The 18256-nt window shown below is 43.7% G+C and overlaps 1 protein-coding gene and 1 long non-coding RNA gene across 5 annotated transcripts in view; one reads left to right on the top strand and one right to left on the bottom strand.

The window, feature by feature from the left end:
• Positions 1–479: 479 nt before the first annotated feature.
• ZNF143 (zinc finger protein 143) overlaps positions 480–18256 on the top strand; it is a 49590-nt gene continuing 31813 nt past the window's right edge. For 3 of the 4 annotated variants that reach the window (XM_027852574.1, XM_027852573.1, XM_027852571.1), the window contains exon 1: positions 480–562. The gene's annotated coding sequence lies outside the window, so the exon portion shown is untranslated. Of the gene's footprint in view, positions 563–1228; positions 2198–18256 lie in introns of those variants that run through there. The other variant, XM_027852572.1, reaches the window with a different exon arrangement.
• Positions 3068–11115, bottom strand: LOC114036165. The gene is made up of 2 exons (XR_003568305.1): positions 10854–11115; positions 3068–4672 (listed from the first exon to the last, which is right to left on the bottom strand). It is a non-coding gene; the product is annotated as an uncharacterized LOC114036165 (long non-coding RNA).

Genomic DNA, 18256 nt, shown 5'->3' with positions numbered 1-18256 from the left:
CTCCGCGCTCCGCTCGGCACGGTGCCATCTTCGCAAGAGCGCGGGCCCCTAGCGCTCAGCTCCCAAGAGGCAGAGAAGCCGCTCCCGGCAAGTCCACGGGGAAAATGGCGGCCGCCGCCGCTTCTCTCTTCCCCGCTAATCTCAAATGCCAGCCTCTCTCCCTCGCTACAAAATGGCGCCTCCCGCTGCGGCCCCAGAACCGGCATAATTCACACTCCGGAGAGGTGTAGTCCGACGGGAACAGACGGATCTCCCAGCCAATCAGCCTGTGGAGTCTGTGTTCCGCTCCGTTGGCCAGCCACTCATCGGCAAGCGCCCAAGCCTGGAAGTGTCTACGTCACGGGGAAGGGCACAGAAGAGGCCGCCTTCTTCCCGGTCCTAGGGGTTTTGGCCAATGACAATCACGAGTTGCTCCATGAATGACGAGGCGGTGACCCAATGGGGTTCGGGGGCGGGCCTCGGGGGCTCTATGCGTGTTGCGGGGCCCTGGGGCCGGGGCGGCTGTTTCCTGTCCTGGTGCATGGTGGTCGGACGAAGGAATTGTTGGAAAATTTTCTCGGAGGTTCGTATATAAATGTGTTTTTACCCAGTGTGCATTATTCTCCACCCGGCCGCCGCCCTCAGCGCAGTGCGCCGGCTAGGGCTCCGGCCTCGGCCCCCCGGCTCCGTAGCTGGGCCTTGGGGGCCGGGCGCTGAGGGCGGCGGCCTGGGGCAGAAGCGGAGTTTATTAATAACTCGCGGCGGCGGGTGCAGCTCGGTGGGACTCCCTCCTCGTCCACGGGCCGCTCTCTCGCCCTTCCCTTCGCCCCTCCCCCCGGCCTCGAGGGACGGCCGCCCGCCCGCCGGGGAGGGCGCGAGAGGGAGCGAGCGAGCGGGCGGGCGCGAGCCCCGGGGGGAGCCCGTGCCGAGCCGGAGCCGCGGAGCCGCAGCCGCCGCGGGAGCCCGAACGCCGCCCCGAGGCCTTTGGGCCGCGCTTCCCGCCCGCGGCGGCTGCCCATGCGGGCCGTGATCCCGGGCCTGCCGGCTCCGGGGCCCGGGCCCCCCGGTGGGTGGGGGGGCTTAGCCGCTGTCCGCAGTCGCTCTGCGCGCGCCCCGTGGGGCTGTTGATAATCACCGTCCTTACGGGGAGCGACACCGGGCGGGTGTCCCGGAGGCGTCAGCCGCCGGGCCCGCGGTTCTCTGGCCCCGGGAGCCGGGCCGGGTGCTCGGGGCGCCCTGCCGCCCCTCGCTGGGCTCTGCCCAAATAGCGTTTGCCAACTTTGCTGTGACCGTCCTGAGCCAGGGGTCGAGAGCCGGCCTCCGCCGAGCTCGCTTTTATTCCTGAACAAAAGGAACATTTGGAAGGAAGATGGGACACGAGGGTTGTCTTAAAACTTTACCCCTGCTCCGATGCTGCCGAGACTCGTTTTCTCAAATGTCGAGTAATTTGAAGTTTACGTTTTTGTTCTTAAGTTTGGAATACTTTGTTACATTTTAAAATAAGCTTTTCTTTTTGTGTGCTCGGCATTCGAGTTTGAAGTCTGGAGATGGTCTCGATGTTTTAACACAGTCGAGATCGTCAAAGTGAGAACATTTTGAAAAATCAATACACGTGGGAATAGGAGTCAGGCGATGAGGTCCCTTATTCCGGCTCGGCACCCTATCAGCTGTGTGATTTGGGGTCAGCCATTAACCACTCTCACCTTTTAGATTCTCATCAGAAGGTTTTTCCAGAAGCATAGTGTATATACCACAGGGCTGGAATTCAAGTCAGGATGCTTTGGTTCAGGTTCTCTTTTAGCTGTTTTTTTGTGGGCAATTTACTACTTTCTCTGTATTCTCATCTTTAAGATGGGCTTAATGTTATTTGGACTCCCTGCCTCAGGGTTTGCAAGGAAAACGATGTGAGTTTTTTTGGGAATGGTTAATATCCATGTGTTCCTACCTTTTGGTTGAGGTGAGGATCTAATGAGAACTATAAATGTGGATTATACTAGTCAACGTAAACCGCCTTGCATCTTACATTATACCTTTTGATCCTTACTACAACCCTGTGAGACGGGTAGTACCAAGCCTATCCCAGTTTTACAGATGTGGATAGACTCAAGTGGTTAGAATTGACCAGAGGTCGAAGCTAGTAATTAATCAAGTGGGACTCGACTCAAGTCTTCCATCTTCAAATCCACCACACCGCGGCAGCCTCTATAAAACTTTAAATGTGAGATATTTTATATTATGTAGTGATAATTTAATACTTGTATTGGGTACCTAGTATGTGTTAGATGCTGAGGGATTCAAAGATAGGAACTGGCTCTGGATAAGCTTATGTTCTAGTTAAAGGGATAGTACATGCACATAAGGAAAATCGTTATATAAGAGAGTGCAAAATGATACAGAAAAAAAATGGCTAAAGAGTTGACATTGATCCAGGGATTAGATTGTGAGCAGGGTTGTGACAAAAAAATGTAAAGGAGAAACGTTATACTAAGCTGGGAGAATAGGAAAGGTTAACTGTGATTGAAACAGAAAAACAGTAAAGAGCAAGGTAAGGGGCAGGACTGACAGATTTCAGTTGCAAGCCTACTAAAAATTTTGGACTTGGCTCCAATACTGTATCTTTTAAAAGGACTTTACTGATTCTCCAATTACCTCCAATTTATTTTTATTATGTATGTTTTTTGCATCGACCTATTCATCTGTGTATATAAAACTCCCTAAGTAAAATGTAAAGGAGGGTAGGAGTGTGTGTGGTTTTTTGATTTGTAAATGAGGATTGGGAGTGGTTTTTGGTTTTTTTTTTCCCTCTCCCTTTGTTTCGCCAGTGCTCTTGGCTCTTTTTGGGCTGGGGAAAGGGGTGTTTAAAACTGTGTTAATCAGATAAACATCTACTATGTGGGAAGAATGGGAATCATTCATCTTTGATAAGAACGGAAGAGTGGAGAACTAGAACCAGGGAGGCGGGTTAGGAAACCCAGTGGTACAAGAAAACAAAGTGTTTTCTTGTAAACAAGTAAACTGTTCTTGTAACAAGTAAACTGTTAGCCAGGAGTATGCTTTATTTAATGAAGGAAAAACCAAAACAGGAGAGGGAGGTTCTGATTTTTATTCTAAAGAGATGAAAGAATTTAGTAATCTTGAGGGTATAACATGGGACATCAGAGGATCAAGAAAACTTTGAAATTACAAAAGTTGGAAAGTTTTAGTAATCATCTAGTCCAATACCCTCCAAGTTTTAAATAACCTGGGGCCTAGAAAAATTATTGTCTTGCCAGAGACAGCATAGCTAGTTAGTGATATCAGAGACTAGACCCTGTCCAGATCCAATCCATTCATCCAAAGTGTTGCGGATGTAAAAACAGCATTTGGAGATGATGGGAGGGTGGAGGCTACCTGATCAAATAACATTGATTTGGCTTTTTCTTGTAAAGGTGACTTCACAGTGTCGCTACCAACTCTTGTTCCAGTGGTATTTCTTCATTGTATTTGTTTTTATAGTTTTATGTACATTGAAGAGTACCCTACAAATTTCCTATTTCCAATAAAATGTAAGCTCTTTGAGGATAGAAATTATCTTGGTTTTTTTTTCTTGATTTCCCTATATATAGCACAATGCCAGTGCTGTATATGTTCTGGGGATAGTATCCATGGATTCAATGTATAGAGAATCTATTTCTACCTTCCCTGCAACTTATAGAGAGTGATCTAGAGCAGTAGGGTCAAACTCAAATAAAACAGGAATTTGCTGGCCACATTAACTTAGAAAACTACAAATCAACATTATGTTGTTTTGTATTTTTGTTGATTTTTGCTAATTTTGTTGAATTTGCTAAAAATTTCCTAATTACTTTTTAATGTGATTTGAGGGCACACTCCTTAGTTTTGCTGGTGCCTGGGGGGAAGGGGCAAGTGTGGCAAGTGTGACACCTCTGGTCTACAGCACAGAGAAGTCAAGTGACTTGTCCAGGGTCATGTAGTAGAACTTGCATTTGGGTCTGCTCTCTCTGCCTACCATACCGTGCTGCTTCTCCAGTGAGACAGGAACCTGTCCAAGTCTACACCTGTGACTTCACTGGTATAGACGACTTTCGGTGAGAAAACTCCCATCACCAATGAAGATCAGCATTTGTTCCACAGCTTCTAGTCCTACAGAGTTGCCTGGGCACTGAGGTGAAACCACATGTCTCCTGTGTGTCAAGAGGCAAGACTTGGACCCAACTCTTCCCAGCATCTTGATCCAGGCCATCTCTCCACCATGCTTAGTGTTTCTTGAATTGAGCAGAATTTAATGTGAGCCATAGAAAGGTTTTTGTGTCAGCAGGATGGGCATTCTGTGGCCAAGCTATTTTTGAGAGTACTAACTTGGTGAGTTTTACAAGCAAGCAGATAAAGGCATTCATTTTCTCTTCTGGACAGTGATGGGCTTGGTTTGGATGACCAGAAAAAGGCCATTTCAGCTCCACACATCTGTGACTTGGGTTGTGATCTTATTGAAGGGCAGCATGTGCTAGATTACTTCTTCCCCAAAACTCAAAGACCTGATGCCCATGTATGGGCCACAGTCTTGAAGGCATTTGCCTTAATAGAATGAGAAGTCCCTGGACTGAGGAGTTGGGGAGCTCATGATTCTCATCCAAGCTCTGCTACTACGTTGCTGGGACTTTTGGACAGTTATTTCCATTCTCTACTGTTTTGCCTGTAAAAAAATAAGGTTGGATTACATTATCTTTGTGTTCCATGTTGATTGAAAAGACCCAAGGAAATGTGCTGAGAAATATATTATTTAATAACAACCTGTTTTTTAAAAATTCTTGTTGGAACAGTAAGGCTAAAATTAAAGGAGAAGCATTTTAATGAAGTCATTTTTTTTTTTACACGTCTGTAATGGAATCCCTAGCTCAGGGACCAGTTTATAGATTCAGGGTTACAGGAGGCTTGAGAAGCCATCTACTACAATGTGAACCTAACTTTTCCTCTACAACATCCCCCTGAAAGTGGACATTTGGCCTGCTCTTGAAGATCGCAAGTGAAGGGGCTACCAACTGCCTCCTAAGATAGCCCATTCCACTTTTGATAGCTCAAATTGGTACAAATTTTTTTTTTCGGGGGGGGGGGGGGAGATTTAGCCTAGATCTTTCTCTGCAACCTTTTTGCCCTTTGCTCAGTCTTATCCTTTGGGGCCAAGTGGAAAAATCTCATCCCTTTTCCTTGTGGCAGTTCTTCATATAATTAATGATTGTTGTTATGTCCTTTCTGTGGTTTCACTTCTCCAGGTTAACTACTGCCAGGGCCTTTAACTGTTTTTTGTATGACGTTGTCCAGGCCCTCTCATAATAGCCATCCTCCCGATGCTATCCATCTTGTCGATGACTTTCCTAAAGTGGGATGGCTATAATCAAGCACAAAAATACAGATGTAGTCCAACTGGGACTCTCACCTCCCTAGATCTGGAACCTGCCTCTTAGTAAAGCCCAATTATCTCATTAGCATTTTTGACCATCAGTTATTGACTCCTAGTAAACTTGCAGCACCCCAGGAGAAGGGGTCTGCTGATGACTTCAAGGCTCCTATTCCAGCATTTCCTCTTTCCCTTCTCAGGGAAAGCTTCAGCTTCGACCCCTCTAGGGATTGGATTTGGAACCCTCCTCCCCTGGAGTCTGCTGCCATCTGTGGAGGGATGTGGAGGGAGTACCTTCATTACCCTTGAGTGCCGTGATGGGTGGCAGTAGGCTACTCCATTTGTCTTTGGACCCTAATCTGCTGTAGAGCCTTCCTTTGCTATTATTAAAGAAAACAGTGCCTCAGACATCACTACTCTAATATTTGTAAGAAGACCTTAACTATTGCCATAGGACCCTGGAGGATGTAGTCAACTGCTAATTGTCATCGCATGGCTAGCAGATTTTATATTCATCTCATCTATTAGTCTTAGCTATTCAGTGGTTTTTTGCTGTCATGAGATATAAATTCCATTCTGCTACCAGGTACTTCTCTCTCATTCTCCATCCACTTAATCACTGTTCTGCCTTAGTCCCTGTCTTCCCTTCCATTTTGCTTTCTCATCTGTTACAAACTTCCTTTCACCCTAGATCTGATCCTCTCGTGCTTCCTTCGTCTTGCATTCACTTGACTTACTCTAGGAGATATTGTAGCCTTGGGTCACCTTCTGTAGTAACAGTGGGCCTCACACTGGATCAGGAGGAGGAGGAGCTTTACTCTTAATGTCACTGCACCCCTTCCTCTGCTGCTGTCACTCAAAATCCTCTGCTTTTGAGGTTCACTGTCATTCCTGAGGTTATTTTGGGAAGTTAATACCTTTATAAGTTTACCCTCATTGGGACTCAGTTTCCTTATCTAAGAAATGAGTTGGTTGGACTGGATAAACTCTGTGGTCCTTTCCAGTTCTGAAGTTGGTCTTAGGATTGATCCGTAAAGGAATTCAGTACAGTCTTCATCTCCATTCCAAAACCCCCCAGTATTGAGGTTGATGGTCTCCTGAACAACTGGCTGCCCAGTTAATTAGCAGCTGACTCCCATAACCTATTCATTTTCATTCTACCTCAGATACCCACAGACAGGGATGGTCGTACTTTGGATCTCATTACCACAAGTTGTGTTACTTTGGTGATGCTGAATTCTGAAATTCCCCTGTTGATCATAATTCCCTGTCATTCCATATCTCTGTTGTCTTCTAAAAATGCCCTTTGTCCTCACCTAGGTCCATCTACCCTGCCTTATGGTCCCAGGCCATACTCCCCATTTTGGCTTTATTTTCTTTAGGTTTGTACATTGGGAGGCAGTATGTACAGGGGAAAGAGCATTGACTGAAGTCAGATGATCTGCCTCTGTACAACCTTGGGCAAATCACTTCATTCCCCATCCAAGGCGTCCTGGTTATAGTTTTTCTTTTGATCTGAATCAATCAATAAGCTTTTATTAAGAGCCAGGCACCATGCTAAGTTTTGGGGATAGGAAGAAAAAACAAACAGTTCTTACTGTCGAGTTTATATTTTAACAGAGAAGACAACATTTATACATCAGAACATACAAGATTAGTATAGAGTAAATAATTATAATAAGCGTTTATATAGCACTTTAAGGTTTGCAAAGTACATAGGCTAAATTTATAGGTAACCTTGAGGGGGTGGCACTATTGGGAAGACCCGGAAAAGCTCTGCGGAGCAGATGGCATTTCAGTCAAGCCTCCAAGGAGGGCAGAGATTCTAAAAATCAGAGGTTAGGAGGGTGAGCATTCCAGACATAGGGAATAGTCCATGCAAAGACATGGATATCAGAGATGGAATGTGCTGTGCAAGAATAGCAAGTAGACCCATGTGACTGAATTGTAGAGTACATGTAGGGGAACAGAAGGTAAGATGACAAAGAAGTTTTGAGTGCCCCCAAAAGAAGGACTTTATATTTGATCCTGGAAGTAGTAGGGAGCCACTGGTGTCTATTGAGATGGGAAGGGATGACTTGATGGTTAGGCCATTGCCTTTGGCAGTGGAGGATGGATTGGAGAAAGGAGGGACTGGAGACAATTAGAAAGCCATTGTAGAAGTGTAGTATGGGTGAGAAGTGGTGCAACCTAAACTAGGGTGGCAGTTGTATGTACAAGTGTAGAGAAAGGAACTTAGGAGAGAAATGTAGAGAAAGAACTATAAGATTTGTCAGCTGATTGGATTTGTGGAGTGATCAAGAGTAATTGAGGCTGCCAACCTGCGTGACTGAAAGAATGGGGTCTTCTCAACAGTAATAGACTAGTTCAAAAGAGGGTAGGGTGTTGGGGGGGGGGAGGAATGTGTTTTAGACTTGTTGAGTTTGAGATGCCTGTGGGATATCCATTTCAAAATGTCCAAAAGTCATTTGGTGATATGGGACTGGCACTCAGAAGAGAGACTAAGGCTGGATATAAATACCAGAGAATCATCTGCTTAGAGATGATTGATAATTGAACCCATCGGAGCTGATGAGATTATCTAGTGAATAGAGAGAACTAGAGAGAAAAAAAGGGCTTAGGGCAAAGACTTTGGAGGCACCAATGGTTAGTGGGTGTGGCATGGATGGAAGACACTGGGAAAGAGCAATTAGACAAGTGGCAGGAGAATCAAGGAAAGAGTAAAGTCAATGAAAACCGAGAGGAGAGAATGTCCAGGAAGAGAAAGTGGTCAGTATTGTTATATGCTACAGAGAGATCAAGAAGAATGAAGATAAAGAGGAGGCCATAAGATTTGACAAGTAAGAGATTGTTGGCAACTTTGGACAGCACAGTTTCAGTTGAAGGATGAAGTTGGAAGCAAGGTTGTGAGGGTTAAAAGAGTGAGAGGAGAGGGAAGGGCAACACTGATTGAAAAGTGGAGACTTTTCAAGCAAAGAGTTTAGCTGAGAAGGGAGGACAAGGTATAGGACTAATAGCTGTTAGGCATGATAGGATCAAGAAAGATAATTAAGAATGGGCGATACAAGAGCATATTTATAAGTGGTAGGAAAGGAGCCAGTAGGCAGGGGAAAAAACTGAATTAGAGAATGAAGGAATGAATGAAGATGGGTGCAATCTACTAGAGAGGAAGAGATCAAGGGGACACATAAAGGGGTTGGCTTTGGCAAGCAGAAGATCAACCTTGTCATCAGAAACAGGAATGAAGGGATAGTGAAGGTTGAAGTCAGTGGAGAGAAGATGGAGCTTTTGGTGAATATGGCTTCAGTTTTTTCTGTAAAGGATGTGATAAAGTCTTCAGCAAAGTCAGCAAGCAGGGGAGTCTTAAGAGAAGGTTTGAAATATCTACCTAGGTGAGTGGGATAGAGGATCAGTGAGGAGTAGGATTGTCCATCCTATGCCAAAGTAATTTTCCTTATGTACAGATCTAACCATGCAGTTTCCCTATTCATCCGACTCTAGTGGGTTCCTGTTGCATCTGGGATCAAATATAAACTCCTTCATTCAGCTTTTAGAGCCCCATACAAACTGTCCCCAGCTTACCTTTCTAGGCATTACTCCCTCTCTGCCATTCCGCCAAATCTGACTTTCTCTGTGCCTTTCACTCATAGCACTCCATCTCCTAGCCAAACACCATGCCTCGAATGTACTTCTTCCTTACCTTCACCTCCAAGAGCACCGCTCTTAACCTTTAAGATGCAGCTCATCTTATGCATGAAGACTTCCCTGATTCCCAACTGCTATTGTTTTCCCTCCCAAACTACCTTATGTTTAACTACTTTGTATATATTATATTCACTATATATTTATGTTGCATGTATTTTTGTATATACTTGTCACCTCCATTAGAATGTAAGCTCTTCGTGAGCAGGGGTTGTTTCTTTCTTAGTACTTGTATCCCCAGCACCTGGCCCATAGGTGCTTACTAAGTGCTTATAGATTGATTGGTTAACTATAAGGAGTTATGTGGTGATTTAAGCTGTCACATAGCTCAGTTGAGATGAGCTCCCATATATGGTAGTATGTGCCAGACACTGACAAAAAGATCAAGAGGGTAGAGTTTGGGGGGGAGGGGGAATGTGTTTTAGTCTTGTCTCTGCCTTTAAGGAACTTGATGTTCTACATAGAGAAGTACATACCAAGTAAGCAGTAGGGTAGTTGGGAGAGTGGGTTCAGGAAGGGAGGTGGTCACTCAGTCACTAGCTTTATTTAAGCACCTACTCTGTTGGAAGCACTGTGCTGAGTGCCAAGAAAGTCAAAAGACAGTCACCTCTGCCCTCAAGGAGCTCACGATCTAATGGGGGAAACAGCATGCAAGCAAGTATGTACAGAAAAGCACTATACATGGGAAAGAATCACCAGAGGAGAAGTAAAAGGCACCTAGAGGGATTGGGACAGGCTTCCTGTGGAAGAGACGATTTTAGAGGGACCTTGACGTGGCACTTGAGCTAAGTCTGGAAGGGAGAGAGCTAGTTACCTCATCTACAAAATAGGAATAATAGTAATAATAAGTATTACCTAGCTCACAGGGTTGTCCTGAGGAAGCGCACATCGTAATTATTAAAGAATTGTGGAAATGTGAGTCATTAATACACATTTTATGTTTAAAAAAAAAAAGACCAATTACCACGTTGTCAGGTGTAGTTATCTACCATTATCTACCTTTCATTTAGAAATTCCTATTCTTCCTCCTTACCTCCCTTCTTTTTTGGGCAATGGGTCATTTTATCATTTACATTTTATCAACTCCTTTGAGCTTTGGAGCTAGCCTGCTGTGCTCTCCACCCACCCACCCACCCACCCATTTTAGTGATGGGGTTATTGTAGGTATCTGATCAGCATAGCCTGCTACAGCTTAGAACTTCAGAGCTCAAGAAATCCATCCCTTCAGCCTCCCAGGTAGCCGGGATTTACTGGCATGTTCCACCACACCCAACATTTTAAAATATCTTAGACTTCAAGTATCTTAGCACACGAACCTCCCTGTTTAAGGTCCTGTGTGAATACTGCTTTGAGGAGAATGAAGTATCTTAACTATTGGATACTAGGAGCTATGTGTAAAGTGCTGGGGAGAAGACCCTCTCCTCTGTTCCTTCCATTGTCAGTGTGCCCAGGGTTGGCCCCTGAGACAGAGTACAGTAGCACTGTTCCCAAAGCACGAAGCCCAGTGGGAACATTCATCGGAGCTGGAGAGTATCATGGATGACAAGGGTGATAATTAAAAAAAAAAAATTAACATATAACATGAAATGCCTTTTGGAGAAAGTAACACCTAAGCTTTGAATTTTCATTAAGACGTGAAATAGTGCACATTTAAATTGATGTGACCATCCTCTTCCTCCTCATCTCAATGAAAGAAAGCCAGAGCACATTACTTACCTTCACTCTCCTCTCTTGTCCTCCTCATTTTTCCTAATTCTGGTTTTTGACATATACTCACCAACTTGCTCATTATAGAATTTTGCCTTCAAAGCCCAGGGTTTCTTCTCTTGCCTTGTGGTCCAGGATATTCCTTTCTCACCCATCAGCAGTTGTCTTTAAGCTCCTTGATCCAAAATTGTTCCCCTGATGGGAGCTCGGAGCTCAGTCCCCAGGTGTCAGCTCCTCCCGCCACTTCTCCTCCCAGGCTGTCTTTCAGGTCCCAACTGCCATTCCCAGGCAGCAGATTTCAGCTTCCCATTTCTAACTGCCAGCTTGCGTCAAGCGTCCCATTTCTGAAGGGTCCTAGAATCTTACACAACCTTCTGGTTCTAATATTTCATTCTCCAGTTAAAGGGCCCCACCCCAGATAAATAAATAAACATGCTGTCTACCTGAAAATTAGATACATGGTTCTTTTCCTACAACTTATTCTCTGGTGTCAGAATCTAGTAAAGTCTATGGAAACTTTCTACTACTTCTGCTAATGTATTCTCCTTTGCTCCTTTGAGTTAAATTTCATCAGTGTGATGGAAGAACTTCCACTGTGTACCTGCATATATTTAAATGTACTTAAAGATTTTTCCTAACGCTGTCATGGGATCAGCAGTTGCTCCCAAATAAATGAATTTATCCTTGTCCTTGTTTCACCGTATTAAGAAACTGATTCCTCAGTTCCTGTGTAAGGAAAAACATCTGCAGTGCTGTACTCGCAATTAAATTATCACGATTAAGTTAAATAGAAGAGAGGATTTGCCAGTAGTACAAGCTGTAAAACATTGAAGTGAGTAACTAACAGGTTGTGGAAAGATGCACTCTGGCTCTCGACTGTGTGAGGTGGATAGCCAAGATGCCAGAGGACCAATGATGAAGCATTTCACCCATCTCTGCACCTACAAGTGATGCACTCAGGCTACAGAATGAGACATAGTTTTTTGGGGCTGTGACTGATGCAGAAATTTGTTTTGCTCAGCAATGTGTATTTGTTACAAAGGCTCGGGTACTTCTTTTTTCTTTTTTTTTTTTTTTTCTTTTTCAGCTGGGGAGTGGGTTGGAAATGAGAGAGAGAAAACAGATTTTTGTTCACTGAAAAAAATGAAATGAAAAAATTTTAATAGAACTGTTATAGAATTAAAATATGATTGTTAACATTTTTAAATTGTTGTTTAAAAAGTTGTTAAGCCTACCTGGTGTCGTGGATCTGCACATGACCCCTCAATATTTTTCTAATTTTATGAGTTAAGAAAGAGAGAGGACATGCACAAGAATGACCCAAGATGAGATGTTAGCCAGTTGTGATTCCTGTTTGAGAGGATGCCCTAGATGAGGTGGCAGAGTAGTGGCATGGAGAGACTTTTCATCCAAAGGAAGACCTTCCTTCAGGCTCTGGCTTTGCTGCTAATGAGATGAGTGATCTTTGGGTATTGCTCTGGATTCCCCTCTGAAAAAAGGATATGAATATTGACAGGGCTGTTAGGAGGAAGGCACTTTGTAAGTGGTCAGTCTATTTATAGACATAAGCTATTAATATATGTAACATATTGTAACAGAATAATACTGTAAGGGGGCCAAAGGCGCTGTTGGAATGGCCGGGATGCTAGCTGAGGATTTGTTAGTCATGCTTAACTGGCGGTGTTTTATCACCTTCATGAGGTTTATCAGAACTTCAAAATAATTTTTTATGGCAGACAAATGAAGAGGATCGTGTGTGTTTATCCCAAGCCTCAGAAAACCACAGCATGAGTTCTCAGAGGGAGGCAGGGAAATCATGAAAGTCCTTCCCCCTGACTCAGACTGGAGTAAGGGCTAGAGACTCTCCCTCCTGGCAGAGGGGTGAAGTTCTTCAGGCAAGCTCACTGTCTGTGGGGCCCTTCTGGGTCTGCTTGAAAAAGGCCCCAGATTGGAATGCTCCTCTGCCCATATCCCTAGCCTGGCTGCTCTAGCTCTACCCCTCCTGCAGGCTGGAGCCTGAGCTGCTTAGGCTTGGGAGTAACACCTGCTGGAGGCGGAGCCTGGCAGTGATGACAGAGGCCCAGGCCAGCTCTGCTGAAGGACACCTGAGGATAGGAGACAAGGGAGGCCTGTAGAAATACTCTAGTAGCAACATGGGGCAGCCCACCCTCCTTCCAGGGGCGGTCCTCAGAGCCTGGGAGTCAATAGTTTTCCATTGGTTTATGAGGGATTAAGAAAGATTTTTTCATGCCTTTCTGTTGTTTGGTTCAAGTAGGTGCTTTGTAACTGAATGCAAGTGGTTTGCCATGTCAGTACTACATGGGATCTTCAACCAAGAATGGCCTTTCCACAGACGTGTCAATCATCAGGGAGAAGTGAGAGGATCCGGGTTTTATAACAATAATTTAAAAATTATCTCAGTGAACCAATCACAGTGAAAATGAGTAGGACTCTGCTAGGAATCTACACTGGCAGTATTGGATTAACAGTAGGCCATAATAAGTCTCTCTTCGTAAACCAACACAGACCAAATAAAAATGATCACTTTCTCCGAAATAGTGTTTTCATCAATTAGATACTTAGATGCATGATCCCCCTACCTCCAGGAGCACAGATCAAAACTTTTATCCTTGCTCTTTCATCCTGTATGATTTTCTTCCGTCTTTGCATAAATTCTCCATAGGGAATTCCTCCATATCGACCTTAGTTATGTTTCTGCTTCAGGGGTAAGGCGCAGTCCTTAGCCATGTCCTCAGACTACAGGACGTTCATTTCTAGTCATGTGTGTCTATGATGATTTTATATTCCTAATAACGTTTAAAAGCAGAAATCCTTCCATTTTTATTTTCTATTATTCTGTTTTAGGAACAGTCTGTTTCCTAGTTCGCTTGAATTGAGTTGTTGGTCTGAACCATAAATTCTCTGGTACAAACCAAACCAAACTAACTTCATGAAGGAGTCATTGTTCTCTTGACTTTTCTCATCAGTCTTCATGCCAGTCCAGACAATACTTTGATAACAGTGTAGCTTAATATTGAGCTGTGGTTGGAGAGAGATGTTTCATCTATTAAATTAAAACCGTTACCATTTTTGCTATGGTTCAGTTACTAGGGATATAAACCAAATACTCCATTGGTGTGATTGCAGGCTAGTAGTTTTAGGACAATTTGCTGAAAATAACTGCAAATGAATTTGAAATTGATTTTAAAACCAGTGTTATAAACAATATTCTTAAAAGTCTAGTCATTTGATGGGGCAGCTAGGTGGCACAGTAGATAGAGCACTGACCCTGAAGTCAGGAGGACCTGAGTTCAAATCTAGACTCAGACCAAACACTTGACATTTACTAGCTGTGTGACCCTGGGCAAGTCACTTAACCCCAGTTGCCTAAAAAAACAAACAAAAAAAAAAAAGTCTATTTGGGATTGGGCCCTAGCAGCCATCCTGGCCACCAAATGGCTACCACAGATACTTTTTTTTGTGGGGTATATGTCCCTTAAAATACTCAAAATATATTTAAAATTGAAATGCATCAAATCTCACTGCAAATGAGCAATTTATTTTCTATAACTCATTGCTTAGATTTGCTCTAAAATAAAGGTTTAAGTAGAAATGTACTTGCTAGTAAATACCTCCACCTTATTTTTGTCTTCATCTCACTTCTGCCGCTTTTCCTACAAAAGTGAACACAAAGCCCCTCAAGAAGAGGAAAATTACTGGAAGTCACCAGATGTCTCCTCCCTGCCTTTCATTTTCCCCGACATTTGTTGGGAGAGAGCTTAAATCGGAGAATGTATGCTTGTTGAGGTTTCATACTAGATAGGACAGTCATACAAACAGTTGAGGTCTTGTGGCTGACAAGACATAAACAGTTGCACAATATTTCCATTTTAGCTTGTTTTTACTTAGTCGTTCATTCAACAAACATTTGCTGAGGCCTAGTACTTTGCTGTGGAAGGACTTGCCTTTTTTTTTTTTTTTTTTTAAGGTAGTTGGGGTTAAGTGACTTGCCCGCAGTCGCACAGTGTGCTAAGTGTCAAGTGTTTGGTCTGAGGCCGGATTTGAGCTCAGGTCCTCCTGACTTCAGGGCCAGTGTTCTATCCACTGCACCACCTAGCTACCCCTCTGCTTTTCAGTCTTGGCTCTGCTCCCTATTTCTTGCCAAGTTCTGGTGGGTGAGTGACTTAAACTTGCCTGAGCCTTACTTAGATAGTCTGTGACAAGGTCAGAGAGATGACCTCTGAGATCCATTTCATCTAAATTTGAAATCCTCCAATCGGTCAATTAATTTATTTTATTTAATTAATTTATTTAATTTTATTTATTTAATTTAGTTTTGTTTTTCCATTTATATTGTTGTACTTACTATGTTATCCTTCTGGCTTACTTGACTCAATTACTGCAATTTATTAAGCCCTGCCAGATACCAGGCTAAAGCTGGAGGGAGGGGAGGAAGAAAAGCATAAATAGTCTTTGCCCTCAAGGAGCTTACATTCCAAGGGGGAGATAAGTACGGGAAGAAGAACTTCAAGATATTTGTAGAATAGATAGGAAAAAACCTTAGCTGGAAGGCACTAGCACCTGGGGAGACTTGGAAAAGCTTTCCTGAAGAAGGTGGGGTTTGATTTGAGTCTTGAACACCAGGGATTCTGTGAGAAGAGAGGGCATTCCAGGCATGAGGTACAGCCAGGGCAAAGGTACAGAGATGGGAGATGAGGCATAGTGTGTGAGGAACAATAAGTAGGTCAGTATGGCTGGGCTTTGGAGGACAGTAACACGTAAGAAGCCTGGAAAGATAGGAATGGGCCACATTGTAAAGAGCTTTAAATGCCAAATAGAGTTTACATTTAATTCTTGAAATAATGAGCCTCTGGAGTTCACTGAGGATGAGAATGCCATGGTCAGAACTTTGGCAGCTTTGTGGAGGATGGACTGGAGTCGGGGGGAGACTTGAGGCAAGAGACCAACCAGAAGGCAATTGCACTACTCCCAGGTGTAAGGTAACAAGGGCTTGTACCAGAGGAGCACCTGAGTGAGTGGAGGGAAAGGGGCTCCCACTTGAGATGTTCTGGATAAAGAAACCACAAGAGTCGGCAACTAATGAATGTGGGGCATGAGGGGTATGTGGGCGAGGGTGCAGGCTGGCACTAAGGTTGTCTGATCAGGCTCAGTCCCACAGGGTGGTGGGGAGGGGTGGATCTGGAGATGGATGGATGGGTGGATGAATAGATAAATAGATAGATGAAAACAAGGTAAAATGGAGTAATTTCAAAGGATTGGTTCAAAGTACTGTTCAGAAGAGGAAAAGTTCACTTTTGGCTTGGAGTGAGGAAGGATGCCAGCAGGGAAAAGGATGCTTAAAAGAAGCATCTGAGATGAGTCTTGAAAGACAGGTAGAGTTTGAGCAGAATAGATGGGAGAAAGGCATTTTGATTGTGGGAACTGTATTCCCTTTCCTTTCCTTTATTTTTTTTTTCCTTCCCTTTACCATAAAAAGAATGTTTAACAGTTTTTAATTTTATTAAAAGGGTCAACTAGGTGGCACGATGCATCAAGTGTCCAGTCTGGAATCAGGAAGACCTAAGTTCAAATCTATCCTCAGACACTTTATTTGCAGAAAAAAACTGTGTGTGTGATTAGCTGTGTGACCCTGGGCAAGTCACTTAACCCTATTTGCCTCAGTTTCCACATATGCAAAATGAGCTGGAGAAGGAAATGGCAAAACTCTCCAGTATCTTTGTCTAGAGAATCAGACACAACTGAAACTACTGAAAAACAACAATCTTATTAAAATAAGTAGCTTCGGGGCAGCTAGATTGTGCAGTGGATAGAACACCGGCCTTGAAGTCAGGAGGACCTGAGTTCAAATTCAGCCTCAGACCAAACACTTGACATGTTCTAGCTGTGTGACCCTGGGCAAGTCACTTAACCCCAATTACCTAAAAAAAAGCCAAAAAAATAAAATAAGTAGCTTGTACTTGGTAAATACTCTTTTTTTTTTTTTTACTGTATTAAATAAATAAGTTAAGACACAGGCCTCCTCTTCACTGTCATGGAACTTTTCCAGTAACAAAGAAAAATAGTTAAAGCAAAACCAACCAGCAGAATAGCCACATTTGAGTGAAGGCAGTCAGCATTCTGTCCCCATAGTTCCCCTCCTTTCTCCTGAGAGGAGGAAGGTGTGATTCATTATCTGTCCTTTGAGATTAAATGAGGTTATTACAATTACTTAGAGTTTAGTTTAGTTTTGTTTTTCCATTTATATTTTTGTACTCACTATGTTATCCTTCTGGCTTACTTCACTCCACATTAGCTAATGGGATTGTCGGGTCATAGAGACCTCACATACAGGTCTTCTCATATTTCTTTGAGTTCCTCTTATTTCCTACAATCCAACAATAAGCATTATTAGATGCCTGTTCAGTACCAAGTACTGTTAGATACTATGGATGCAGAAACAAAAATGAAACCATCCCTGTTCACAGAAAGTTTTTATTGCATCGTGAAGACAGTGTTTAATAAGTATGTACAAAATAAATACAAGCCAACGTATATGGGGAGGGGAGGTACTAGAAGTTGGAGGAGGGAGGTTTAGGAAGGCTTCATGTAGACAGTGGAACTTGAGGTGAACTTGGAAGAAAACTGGTTTTAAGTGGTGGAGGTGAGGGAGGGAGTTCATTCCAAGGGTGAAGAGTAGACAGCCAACGAAAAGGTGGGAGATGGAGTGTCATCTGTGAGGAAGAATAGGAAAGCCAGTTTGGTCGAACTGGAGAATTCATGAAAGGGGGTGTAAGTAATAACCCTGGACATGTGAATTGGGACCAGTTGATGAAGAGGTTTGAATGCTAAACAGAGGAGTTTCTATTTGACTCTGGAGGTGACAGAAACCACTAGAGCCCATGGGCACACTCTGTGATGGGTGGATTGGAACAGAAAGAGACTTGATGATTGGGAAAGGCATCATGGAGGCGGACCCAACAGGTTCTGGAAAAGGAGAGAAGGGTTCAAGATGAGCCAGGGTTTCAGACCAGACTGGTCACCTAGGCGGGGCGGGTGCCATTAATGGAAATATGAGACTTGGGAAGTTTAGAGGAGAAATTCTGTTTTTGACCATTATGTTCAACATCATTGTTATTGTAATTGTTATTTACCATGATCCCTTCCAAGTTTCTTCTCCAGTTCTGGAGCTGCAGTAGTGGTAAGGAAGAGTGGAAAAGGTGGCCAGGCCCAGCAGCTCTGCCTCTCCTCAGACCCTAAGTTAGCCAGGTGCGCCAATCCTCTAAGCCAAGGGAGCACCGTCTGTTTGACCAAAGACCAGGGAAGCTTTTGGGGGATTCTTTAATTCTCTTAAGTGCATAGGAATGACTGATTCTACCAGGGTGAATCCAGGCATAGGAGCAGGCTGGCGAGGAAGATTTGGGGGGATAATTCTTGGGATCTCTCCAAGTCATCCTATAGAAGAGGATTCTGAAG

This window comes from Vombatus ursinus, unplaced genomic scaffold, assembly GCF_900497805.2.
Source record: "Vombatus ursinus unplaced genomic scaffold, bare-nosed wombat genome assembly UNPS02009770.1, whole genome shotgun sequence".
Lineage (NCBI taxonomy): Eukaryota > Metazoa > Chordata > Mammalia > Diprotodontia > Vombatidae > Vombatus > Vombatus ursinus.
The sequence above is the reverse complement of the archived record's forward strand: the minus strand, read 5'-3'. Positions and strand labels throughout refer to the sequence as shown.